This window comes from Saimiri boliviensis, chromosome 9 (genome assembly GCF_048565385.1).
Source record: "Saimiri boliviensis isolate mSaiBol1 chromosome 9, mSaiBol1.pri, whole genome shotgun sequence".
Taxonomy (NCBI): domain Eukaryota; kingdom Metazoa; phylum Chordata; class Mammalia; order Primates; family Cebidae; genus Saimiri; species Saimiri boliviensis.
Genome location: NC_133457.1, coordinates 64,657,000 through 64,670,613, shown reverse-complemented (window position 1 = coordinate 64,670,613; position 13,614 = coordinate 64,657,000). Strand labels below are relative to the sequence as shown.

Here is a 13,614-nt window from a genome sequence, read left to right as displayed (position 1 = left end):
CTGACTCAGTAGCCTCCTATTCTGGTCCAGCTGTCCTCCCAGCTCCTTCACATCTGTTTGAGGAAATGTTTGGTTTCTATGCACTACAAATGAGAAACAAGAGCGTTACTCTGGGCCGTTGGCTTAGACAGCCTGCCAGCCAAAGCTGTGCAGTGACTCACAGTCATGCCGGATGAGGCTGAGGGCAGCCTTTTCTAGAGGCTTGCAGTGCCCCCACTACACTATTCCTGTTGAAGTGTGTCACTGCCCCTCAGACACACACCAACAATTTCAAACCTATCTGGATGATTCTACCACACCATACCACATCCTCCACCATGGTATCGAGGTTTCACCTAGAGAAAAGAAAAAACAAATGTCTGTCTCCTTAGCTTCCTCTCTCTCTTTCTCTCTACTTTCCCACTCTTCTTTGGGATAGAAAGATTCTTCTTTCTGCTTCCTCCTTCTCTGGCGGTCTCAGACTCTAGCATATCCCATTTTCACCTCCAGGCACGAAACCTGGGCTCAGCTCTCTTTGCAGAAAGGATGTGCATTTGCACCATAGAGGAAACTCGATGATCTGAGTTGTCTGGCATGATTCTTGGTATGTCAGACCATGTGAAATTAAGGATTACAAAAACCAAAAATATGTTATTTTACTATTTGCTAAATCACATCCATTGAGAAGTATAAGTTATTAACAACAGCAAATAATAGTACTATTGATTGACTGTGAGTCAGGCACTCTTCCAAGCTGATGACATTTATTAATCTTTTTAACCCTGGTAATAATCCTAGGAGGTAGATTACATGTATCCTTATTTTACAGATAAAGAAACTGAGGCCCAGAGAAGGTAAGTAAATAAGAATCAGCACAACTTATGAGTGACTGGTGAGATCAATTGTCTGTTATAATCCATGCCACCCTGTCCATGCAGAGGAGACGGGGCCTCAGTGATATCAACTGGTCACTCACAGTCCAGAGGATGACATCACTGTGACATGCCTGACACTAGAGAAAGGTGAAGACGGTTATAGTAAATTACCTGTCCCAGGCTTCATTCTTCGTTCCCATTTTAAGGAACAGAATGGAAGAGTTCCCTTCAATGACCTAAGTATGCTCTCCACAGGACACAGAATCCCCCGTAAATTCACAAAGTAGAGAAGACTTGAGCAAATGAGGTCATGTTTCTCCTAAGCCTTCCCTTTCCTTTTTCCTAATTCTTTCTAGCACATGGCTGTAATTTCTCAAAATCCACACCATCCCCGCCATGCCTTCAATTGATTAGAAAAAACTGAGGAAAAGGCCAAGTGCAGTGGCTCATACTTGTAATCCCAGCGCTTTAGGAGGCCGAGGTGGGCAGATCAAGAGAGGTCAGGCATTCAAGATCAGCCTGGCCAACAAGGTGAAACCCATCTCTACTAAAAGTACAAAAATTAGCCACACGTGGTGGTGCGCGCCTGTAATCCCAGCTACTTGGGAGCTTGAGGCATGAGAATCGTTTGAGCCCAGAAGGCAGAGGTGGCAGTGAGTTGAGATCATGTCACTGCACTCCAGGCTGGGTGACAAAGAGGGACTCTGTCTCAAAAAAAAATGAAAAAATTGCAAGAAAGAGATGGAAGTAACTGGGAATTACAATTTTTGTAAATTGGTTTTAAGAACAAGATGAAGTGTCAACATTTAAAATACTGAATTATTTCAAAGCATGAAGAATTAACTGAGTCTTAAACTATTTATAAATCTTCAATGAGTTTTTTATAAACCTTGCCTCCATTTCACAATTTAATATTTACTCTCTAAATATCAATGCCCTTGAGAGCAATAAAATCTCTTAACCTTTCATTCTGTGAAGAGAAACAGAAATAAAATATATTTTCAGTAAGAAAGTAATAATATGAATGGAAAATTTTAAGTGGAATTTTACTTACCAATGAGGACAGGGGGAGAATAGTAGGAGAATCCCAAACTTAATTTCTGCATATTCTCCAGAAACAGGAGTAGTAAAGAAATTACCAAAACAGAAAAAGGGAAGCATTCATGATTCTGTATCTTTCTTTTTTTTTTTTTTTTTTTTTTTTGAGACCGAGTTTCGCTCTTGTTACCCAGGCTGGAGTGCAATGGCGCGGTCTCGGCTCACCGCAACCTCCGCCTCCTGGGTTCAAGCAATTCTCCTGCCTCAGCCTCCTGAGTAGCTGGGATTACAGGCAAGCACCACCATGCCCAGCTAATTTTTTGTATTTTTAGTAGAGACGGGGTTTCACCATGTTAACCAGGATGGTCTCGATCTCTCGACCTCGTGATCCACCCGCCTCGGCCTCCCAAAGTGCTGGGATTACAGGCTTGAGCCACCGCGCCCGGCTTATTCTGTATCTTTCTTAAAGTCAGCCTAACTTATTAAAGAAGAGAAGATGAGTGAGGAGATCTTGCATATTTGCAAAATATGCAAATACAATGTAAGCAGTAAGGATTTGATTGTTATTTAATTATTAATATTCTTATAATTAGCTAATTACAGAAATATTAGGTAGTCATTTGAAGACCAACTGAATATTAGCCATCCATTTTTAAAGATACTCATGAAGAAGCTGTATTGACATAAGAAAATACCTCTATTAATATAAACTGAAAGCAGCAGTACGCTAGATCATTAATTATATGGCAGAAACTTGGGGTGGCCAGCCATCTCAGCTGAAGCCAGATAAGAGTCAATGTGGCAATCAGCTAGAGAGAACCTACAGCTTCCTCTGTTACCCTCAGGCACCTCCAGAGGTAGCACCTTCACCAGGGGCTGGGCCAGGAGCCAGGGGGAGAACCGTACACCCAGATCCTGCCTTGAATAGGTGAGATATTAGTACCCTGGAGAGCAATTCTTGGTGCTAATTTTAAGGCTGACAAGGATCCTCTGAACAGTAGATAGAAGCTACTGAGACTATTTATTTATGAGCACAATAGACCCCATTAACAGGAAAGGCAGATGACATCAGGCTATGTGTGCAAAGAACATACACATAAGATGACTGAAGGTAAATGCAGCTAAATACAATACTAACAGTCATCCATTTGAAGATTTATTGAGTACATTTAAGTGGTGAACAAGACAAAGAAGGTCCCTATGCTCACAGAGCTTAGGGTACAGAGAAGAAGATATTAATAGACCATCTCTTACCCCATGAGTAGTATATCCAATATATAACAAAAATGTGATTAAGGCTCTAAAAGGAAGGAACTAGGTGGCAGGAAACAACATAGCAATGAGAAAATTTATATTGGAGGGCCAAGGAAGGATTCCTGAAGAAATGCAATTAATTTGATTTTGAGATCCAAAAGTTACATGGCAGCCATCCATACATGAGGAAGAAAACAGTTCTGGAAAGAGGCCTTGAGACTTGATGTGCCCAGGAAACCAGAGAACAGGGTGGCTGAAGCACAGTGAGGGAGGGAACGTTGAGGTTAGGCAAGGCATAAGCAAGACCAGGCAGGTGAGCTAAGGAATGGGAGATATATGACGGTGCTGAAAGGTCTTGACTAAAGGAGATAAATCTTCATATTTAGGTTCCATGAAGAACACTCAAGCGCCTTGCAACATAGATTGGAAGTAAGCAGGAGTGGAATCTGGAAAAGAGACTTTAACGAGGGCATTGGCAGTGGAGGTGGATTTTAGAGGCAAAATTAATAGAACATGAGGGCAGACTGGACGTGCAGTTTATTGGAAAGGATGACTGTCAGACTTACGACTTAGGCAGATGCCCAATGAAGCAATTTACTGAGGTAGAGAAGGCTGGGGGAAAAAGGTAAGAGTACAGTTTTGGACATTTATGTATTCAACAAATATTAATTGAGCACCTACTATGTTCCAAACAGGTTAAGCCTGAGATGCTTCTAAAGGTCTAAGTGCTGATGATGCCACCTAATAGACTGGTCTTGGGAAGGTCAGAGTACAGCATGAACAAGAAAAGAAACCTAATGATGAATAGGACATGAAGTCACACTGAATGTCAGAAGGAAGCACAGACATCCAGGATGTCTCCAAGAGAAGTTGGGTAGATGACCAATTATTTTTCTAAGGTGGAGGAATGATTTAAGGATGGGAGGAGAGAAGAATCAAGAGTTCAATCTTAGACACGTTCAGTCTGAGATACTTCTGAAACCTCCAAGTGTCTGTAAAAGGGAATGATTGGTCATGAGGATTGAGAAATCTCAAGAGAGAGGGGCAGAAATCATTTGAACTGTATTTGACATACACATGAGATTTACAGCCAAGGGAACATATGAGAACACCCAGGGAGACAGGGAGTATGGAAAAATTGATAACTGAAAAAAAAAATTATTCACAATAGCAACAAGAATCCTGAAATACCTAGAAATAAATCAAAAACTAAAATGTATGGATTGTTTTGAGAAAAAAATTTAAAACTTCAATGAAAGTATAAGCATGTATCAACAAATAGAAGGAAAAATTATCCATAGATAGAAAAAATATTTATCATAAAGATGTCAACTTTTCCAAAGTGAATTCATAACTTCATGCATTTCTTACTAGAATCACCAATGTTCTTTTGTGGCACATGATAATCTAATTTGATGGAAGAGCAAAGCAGCAAGAATCAAAGGACTAAGAAAAGTCTGAAAAAAATGGCAGGACTTTTCATACCAGATATCCAAACACATTACTAAGCAATACTAATTAAAATAGTGTGGCATTGCCCAGAAATAGACAAGTGGAATAGTGGGGTCAAAAATAGAACTCAGAAACACATTCATATTAACAAGAGAACTTGATATATGATAGGGATGTTATTACAAATAGGTAGGGGGCAGATGGATTCTTCAACAAATTTGTTGATTTTTATCAACAAATAATGTTTATAAAATTAACTTGCAAGGAGATATGATTACATCAAAATTTAAAACTACCGGTTGGGCATGGTAACTCATGCTTGTAATCCCAGTACTTTGGGAAGCTGAGGCAGAATCAATTGAGGCCCAGGCTAGAGTTTGAGACTAGCCTGGGCAACATAGAAAGACTATCCCTACAATTTTTTATTTATTTATTTATTTATTTTATTTTATTTATTTTTTTTTTTTGAGACGGAGTTTCGCCCTTGTTTCCCAGGCTGGAGTGCAATGGCGCGATCTCGGCTCACCGCAACCTCCGCCTCCTGGGCTCAGGCAATTCTCCTGCCTCAGCCTCCTGAGTAGCTGGGATTACAGGCACGTGCCACCATGCCCAGCTAATTTTTTGCACTTTTAGTAGAGACGGGGTTTCACCATGTTGACCAGGATGGTCTCGATCTCTCGACCTCGTGATCCACCCGCCTCGGCCTCCCAAAGTGCTGGGATTACAGGCGTGAGCCACCGCGCCCGGCCAATTTTTTTTTTAATTAGCAGGGCATGATGTCACATGCCTGTAGTCCAGCTACTCGGAAGACTGAGATGAAAGGATTCCTTGAGCCTGGAAGTTGGAGGTTTTAGTGAGCTGTGATCACACCACTGCACTCTAGCCTGGGTCACAAAGCCAGACCCTGTCACAAAAGAAAAAAAAAAAAAAAAAACTACTGTACATCAAAAGACATAAAAGTCCCTCTCTGGGCCATCTTTATAACTTGTACATACTTCTTTTTGTGGACTACATTATCATAACATAGCTGTATGTCTGTGATCTCAGCATGAGCTCTTTGAGGACAGAGTTTCTGTCTGAATCCTCAGGGTTCTATTGCACCATCCACTCAATGAATGAACGCTGACACTGATCGGATTGAAAGTGTCTTAAAAATCCCCAAGTTCTTCTGTCCCATGGGATGTATGTAGGACTTGGTACTTTAAAAATTAAGGTTTAGCATAAAATGGTCTCTCCATAGAAAGTATTATAATTTCAAAGAGTACTAGGTTTTACAATTATTTGTCTTTCTTAATCCAGTGTTTGTCACGTAAGAAATAGGGAAATAAGGATGATATGTTTCCCCCTATGAAAATGGTGGGATTTTGAATGTACAAATATGTAGGTTAAACAAATCCTCTTATAGTTCTTTCCTGAATTATGGAGAAGACAACCAATCTCCCAAATCATATTATTGTGGGGTTTTTTGTTTGTTTGTTTTTTGTTTTTGAGACAAGAGTCTTGTTCTGCCACCAGGCTGGGATGCAGTGGTGTGATCTTGGCTCACTGCAACCTCTGCCTCCCAGGTCCAAGCGATTCCCCTGCCTGAGCCTCCTGAGTAGCTGGGACTACAGGCATACACCACCATGCCTGAATTTTAGTATTTTAGTCGAGGTGGGGTTTCACCATGTCAGCCAGGATGGGCTCAATCTCTTGACCTCGTGATCCAGCCACCTGGGCCTTCCAACGTGCTGGGATTACAGGAGTGAGCCACCATGCCCGGCCCCTAATTGTATTGTTTTACAGAAAAACCTAAATGATCTGTGGTCATAGCAGCGGACTTAAGAAGAGAACCCAGATTACCTGATGGGCTAGTTTATTGCTCCACCTACAACTAGTGAACAGTGATAGCTACCAAGCTGCCTTGGGTTTTTCAGGGGTTCCATTCTTGGAGAGACAAAGAAGAGGCCAAGCCAGAGACAGAATTGGCCAAGCCGATTTTTTGTCCAACACCATCATCTGAGTCACACAGTAACAATTACACTAGTTGACTTCCTTGGCTAAGGGAAATGCCACTTATCTGTTTCATTTTGCAATCTCTGCCTCCATCTTTATATTTTTCATGTTGTATTACAACCATTCATCCATTCAAAAAAGCAGTCACTGAGCACATATGATAAGCCAAACACAGTGTTAGCCCCTGACAATATGACAGTGAACAAAGACCCTGACCTCAGGGAGTGCACATCCTAGCAAGGAGGACCCACATTAAGCAAGTATCATCTTTAGAAGTACTTGTTTAATTAGAGTTGTGACCAGTGCCTTCAAGGAAAAGTGCAGTTGGTAATGAGTCCATATAGATGAGGATCTTAACTAGGATAAGAGGTCAGGGAAGGTTTCTTGGAGGATGGGAGCTGAAGAGTGAGTCAATGTTATTGCAGCAGAGAGAGGAGTAGGCCTAGAGTGTTTGAGACAGAAGACTCTGAGTTGGAGTTGGGGGGGGGGTACATTTGAGGACTTAGAAAAAAACCAGTTCGACTGTAACAGTGAATATAAAAAGGAGAGTGGAGCAGGATGGGCTGGAGATGAAATCAGAGGCTGAGGTGTGAATTGACATGCTTGGTAGATCAAAAAAATACTAGAAGGGAGGGAAATCCTGAATGTAGTGAAGGATATTAAGTGGAAATGTGTCATAATCAGAGGTGCATTTTTGTAAGCTCACTTCCATAGCTTTAAGGAAAACAGTTTTCATGGGCAAAGCCCATTCCAGGAAGCCATGTGAATACTGATGTTAGTGACAAAATACTCTAAGAGTAGAATTAACAAGACTTGGTAATTCATTGCACATAAGAAGTGGTAATTAGGAGGAGTCAAGGGTATATCCAAGGTATGTCGTTTGAGCAACTAGATGGGTGTTGAAAGTAACTGCTGGAGAAAGAGAAGGTTTGGGGGGTAAACAGAAGCATGAGTTTACTTTTAATGCATTCAAGCTGAGGTGTTTGAAGGCTTCTAGATGAAGATGTCATGTGAATAGTTCAGAGGAGAAGTTTGCTCGAGATAGAATTTGAAAGTCACTGGAGTATAGGTGGCAGCTGAAGTCATGAGAGTAGATGGGATTGCCTTGCTGGCTGAATGAGGTAAAAGAGAAACTAGGAGCATGTGACACCATGGGAATCAAGGGGAAAGAGTATTTCAAAAGACAGAATAGTCAACTTTATAGAATGATGCTGAGAGGTGGCATGATACGAGGACTACAAGAGTACATTTGATTAAGTGGTATGAAAATAACTGGTGACTTTAGCAAGAGTTGATTCCATGGAGTGGCTGAAACAGAAGCTGAATTTGAGAGTTTATGGAGGGAATAGCGGCCGGCTAAAGATAGAAAAAGAAACTGTAGGCATCTCAGCCCAGAGAGTTGAGAACAGTGGGAGAGACGCTAGTAGCTAGAGAATCATGTGGTTTGCAAAGGGTCCTTTGTGGGGCAGAAGGAGATGTTTGGCTGGTTTGTTGAGACATTTGTAGTAATGAGACAAAGTGGAGCATGCGTAAGTGCTAATAGGAAGTAGAAAGGAAGAAATTGAAATAAAATCAGAAAGAGAGGAAATAATTAATATTCTTGAGAAAAACCTGAGGAGCTAGAGTGCAGAGCACATGCAAAATGGTTGGCCTTTGTTAGAAGACAAAAAGCTTTTGACTATGTGAAGTCTCCATCTAATAGTTTCCATTTTTCCAGTGAAATGGAAAAAGGCTGAGAATAAGAGAGCTGGAGATGTGAGAGGAATAGGATGGGTTTAAGAGAGATTTTGTTGAAACTAGGAGACCGGTCAGTTTTGAGATTCTAGTTGAGGTCACTGACCATTAATCTGCAGAAATACAAATCTGCTCCATTCTGTTTTTCTTCAGTTTTTCTTAGCAGCCTGGGTGTAGACATAGAGAAGATAGATGGGTTGATCGGGGTGGAAATTGCTGGACAATTTGCAAGAGTTGAATTGAAGTAATGGATCTTAGGATCTATCAGTAATACAAAGAAAACAGAAGGTAGAAAAAGCTGTTAGATGAATGGATAGGCAAATGAATGGGAGATAGAAGGGCAAGTCAACTAGAAGCGCCTAGTGAAAGAAGAGTTGTAATGGCATATGTGTAGCAAGTGAAAAAGGAAGACTGTGAATGAGATACTAGGTGTTTTTTGCACTGCTTGGTTGCTGGAGTAGTTTCAAGTATGGACAGTGGTCACAGAAGGACAATAGATGGATGAGCTGAGTGGCTAATTCACTGGAGTGGTGAATAGTTTATTCAAGTAAATAGTAAAGTCACCTAAGTGGAGAGTGAGTGGGCAGTCCAGCAACACCCCATCAGCGAAGGAGGAGGTGTGGCTTGGAGGCCCGGTGAAGGCTGCCGCAGGAATGGAGCACGAGCTTCAAAATGCAGAGCTTTAACTAGAGGGTGAAGGCGTAGTGCCCTCAAAGTGGCAACACGGGGACACTGACCCCACTCTCAAGCCTGGAGCTACCTGGAATGTAACGTGGTCCCTATTTGAGAGGCCAACAGATGAAGCCTTGTTCTCAGAGAACTGGCTGGACTCAGTTAACACAAAAAGATGGAAGGGCTCTCCCGCCGAGAGTTTGGGAATCTAAAGGCAGGAAGTCGTTTATCACAGAATGGCTGTTCCTCTGTGCATGGTATGTGGGTTTGTCAAGTGCAACACACTTGGGTCATAGTGACTTGGGTCATAGTCTCTCTGAGGTAGAGAAAATTTTTTTATATTTCTACTCCCAGAACCCAGAATACGGTGAGCCACCTGGACATACTAAACAAGTGTTTAACTCTTACTGAAAATGTGATTGCTCATTCTTTTGCTGATTCTGCATTCTACTGTGACATTCTGAATACCAGTCATCATTATGCAAAAATGTAGGTGCAGATCCAAAAGCCTGTAAGAGATTCATTTGTACCTGTGTTTTCATCCGTACACATCTGCTGATTAGATCTCTCTTAGGAGCTTGTCTTGGTATCATTTGCTTCTTTTTTTTTCCTACAAGTGAAGCAATAGGATATGCTCTGGTTAATACAGTGTTTTGGTTACTCAGGTTGCAGTTAATTCAAGTGTGTTACACATGGAGCTGCATTCTCACAACGCTAGGGAGGATTATGACATTTGAGCTGGATGCCGTCTGCCAGCTGAGGGATGGGGGAAAGAATAGTCACGAAATCACATGTAAACTTTTAAAAACCACCTTAACATTATACAGAAAAAAATGCCGTATGTCCAGTTAATTCACTGTCATTCTGTAAAATATCTGCAGTTCTTTTTTCATTTTTCCTAGTAAATTTGAGCTCTATGAGCCTAATTTTTTTTAAGGCTGATTCAAAATTATTTATTTCAAATAGAACTACTCAATCATCAAATTTCCTGGGAGTAGAACCGAGGAGTCTGCATTTTACAAACAGTGTTAGGGCGAATCTATTCAGTTTGAAAACTTGAAGAGAATCACCTAAAATACTTCCAGCACAAGAAATACACTGTTACATATATGTGTTTAAAAATCAAATGATTTTAACAAATTCTTCCAAACAGATGAGCTCCTCACTCCCGAAGAGTAATTGTACAATCTTAGAAAATTTTCTTAAAATGTCTGCTTTTTTTATACATAATGGAATTTTCTTTATTTTATTCTTACAACTTATGTGAGGAAAATATTAGATTAGCACCATTGTTAAATTAGGTTACTGCTTAGTCTGGATTTCTATTAACAAAAAGTATTATCTTACTCATAAAATGACTATAAATTTGGATATAACACCAATATCAACCATGATTCAACAACTAGTGTCCTAAAGAGCAATTTTCATAAACATAATGTTGCAACTTTATAGAAATTTATAAAATTTCATAAAGGTAATATTGTGACTTTACCTAAGTTTATAAAATCTTGTGCCAGTGATTTTATTTAATTACTAATCAATCGATTACTGAGAAAACCAATAAGATGTTAAAATTGTATGAGCCTAATTTTTGCTTATAAACTTGATAAATGAAATTCCAGAGTCTGGCTCTAAAAATACAAATCGTCACATCACGCCAAGAAAGGAGCTTAAGGAATATCCTCCTCCTTTTCTACAGCTCTAGAGATGTGTTTTTGGTGCTGTGAATTGCATTAAAAAATCCAATTTGATAAAGCATTAAATTGAGTACTTCCAGGGGATGTCAATCTTGTTTTCCTGTGAAATATGGAAGTTTATGTGATTATTCATAACCCTTCATCCTATTCCATATATATATCAGATCTTGGAAGGGCTGTTTGAACAAAAAGGTCTTATAAGATTATGAAGATTCTAGACACAAAAATAGCCTCCAAAGCAACCCTGTAATTTTCATGGGTTCTCTTAGCTGATCATTTTTATTCTAGTAAGAATGATGTAATTGAAAACTTTGTGTAATTAACTATATAAATCTTCTTAAGAGTTTTAAGTAAAATCAGATAAGGATCATAGCATGTTTCTTTTTTCCCCTCTGCTTGACAGAATAATTGAAATCTTATGAGTCTACAAACTTTCTTATTTAGAAAAATGATCAGGGTTGGGTGTGGTGGCTCATACCTGTAATCCCAGCACTTTGGAAGGTCAAGGTGGGCAGATCATGAGGTCAGGAGTTTGAGACCAGCCTGGCCAAGATGGTGAAACCCCATCTCTACTAAAAATACAAAAATTAGCTGGGTGTGGTGGTGCATGCCTCTAATCCCAGCTACTAGGGAGGCTGAGGCAGGAGAATCACTTGAACCCGGGAGGTGGAAGTTGCAGTGAGCGGAGATCACACCACTGCACTCCAGCCTGGGTGACAGAGCAAGACTCTGTCTCAAAAGAAAATGATCAGTAATGACATAGTAGCAAGTGTTGAATTTAAACTCCTGCTGAAACAATAAAGCTGAAAAAATATACGGAAGAATTATTCTTAGGCACTGGATGTCAATCATTGCAGAACTATGATCCTTGAGAGAAAGGAAGCAAAGTAGTTAAACCCCACATTCATCCTGGGTTTTTCCATGAAGATGTTTTTCAGTCTGCTATCCAGGAAAAAGGAGTCCAAGGAAAGACAGGAAGAAACAGAGGAAGGAGTTAGGAGATGCTAAGACTGCAGGAATCTGGAAGGGTGGAGGGGAGAGTAACAGACAGTAGGGAGCCACTTAGAAAATATACAGTCATGTGTTGCTTAATCACAGGGATGAATTCTGAGGAATGAGTCATTAGGCAATTTTTTCATTGTACAAACATCATAGATGGCTTAGCTTACTACACACCTAGACTATATGGTATAGCCTATTGCCCCTAGGCTATGAACCTGTATAGCATGTTACTGTACTGAATACTGTAGGCAGCTGTAACACAATAATTTAAGTATTTGCATATTGAAACGTATCTAAAATAGAAAAGGAACAGTCAAATGCAGTATAAAAGATTTTAAGTGGTACAGCTTAAAATCTTACCGTGAATGGTGCTTACAGAACCAAAAGTTGCTCTGGGTGAATCAGCAAATGAGTAGTGAGTAAATATGAAGGCCTAGGACATTACAGAATACTACTGTAGGCTTTATAAATGCTGTACGCTTAGGCCACACTGGAATTATTATTTTTTAAATTTTTTCTTTCTTCAAAAACTATGTTAGCTTACTGTAACTTTTCACTTTATGCACTTACATTTTCTTAACTTTTTGACTCTTTTTAATAACACTTAGCTTAAACACATTCTATAGCTGTAGAAAAGTATTTTCTCTTCATATTCTTATTCTATAAGCTTTTTTCTAGTTTTAAGATTTTTATTTTTTACTTTTTAAACATTTTTGTTAAAAACTAAGACACAAACACACACATTAGCCTAGGCCTACACAGGGTCAAGATTGTCAATATCACTGTCTTCTGCCTCCGCCTCTCATCCCACTGGAAGTTCTTCAGGGACAGTAGCACATGTGGAGCTGTCATCTCCTATGACAACAATGTCTTCTTCGGGAGCACCTCCTGAAGAACCTGCTTGAGGCTGTTTTACAGCTACCATTTTTTAATACAAGTAGAAGGAGCACGATCTTTAGAAGAGGTAACACCCCAATAGCAAGGAATACACCTGATATGGTTTGGCTCTGTGTCCCCCACCAAATCTCATGTTAAAATGCAATCCCCAGTGTTGGAGGTGGGGCCTGGTGGGAGGTGATTGGATCATGGTTTCTCTTAATGGTTTAGCACCATCCCCCGTGGTACTATCCTCGCCATAATGAGTGAGTTCTCATGATATCTGGTTCCTTAAAAGTGTGCAGCACCTCCTCCCTCCCTCCCTCTCTTACTCTCTCTCTCTCTCTTTCTTTCTCTCCCTCCCTCCCTCCTGTTTTCACCATCTGAAATGCCTAACTTCCCCTTTGCCTTCTTCAATGATTGGAAGTTTCCTGAGGCCTCCCCAGAAGCAGAAGCTGCTATGCTTCCTGTACAGCCTGCAGACCCGTGAGCCAACTAAACTTCTTTTCTTTATAAATTACTCAGTGTCAGATATTTCTTGATAACAATGCAAGAATGAACTGATACAACAAGTAATACCCAAATTTTGTTTTTTAACTCCTTCAGCGTCCTAGGCTAGACTGATAAAGTGTCCGGTAAAAGGCACCATGGCTCACGGAGGAGGTGATTGATTTCAGGCTGAGTCAGAGAAAATACAAGTTTATCCTGGAACAAATTGTGATGTCAGAAAATGCTCAAAGAGGATAACAACATGCGGAAAGGTCATAAGAGCTAATCTGAAAGAGCTCCTACCAAAGTTTTTTGAGCAAGAAGGTAAATAAAAACAGTATTGAATTATAAACCAAGGAATAAAATAAATATTGTTGGGCCTATACTGATATAAATGCTTAACTGAATAAATGCATGGAGTAGAAGAGATAATCTTCCTTAAAGAATCATTCCAATTAATAAATGTAGAAACAATAAGGGAGATAGAAAAGCACTATTAGAATACCACAATAATTTCTACAAGCATCATTGACTAATGGATGCTAAAATTA

General features: G+C 40.0%; 1 protein-coding gene across 6 annotated transcripts in view; it reads right to left on the bottom strand.

The window, feature by feature from the left end:
• Positions 1-13,614, bottom strand: part of MOBP (myelin associated oligodendrocyte basic protein) — a 59,438-nt gene that overhangs the window by 37,976 nt on the left and 7,848 nt on the right. For all 6 annotated transcript variants that reach the window (XR_012519265.1, XR_005577245.2, XR_005577243.2 and 3 more), the window contains exon 2: positions 9,530-9,609. The gene's annotated coding sequence lies outside the window, so the exon portion shown is untranslated. The remainder of the gene's footprint in view (positions 1-9,529; positions 9,610-13,614) is intronic.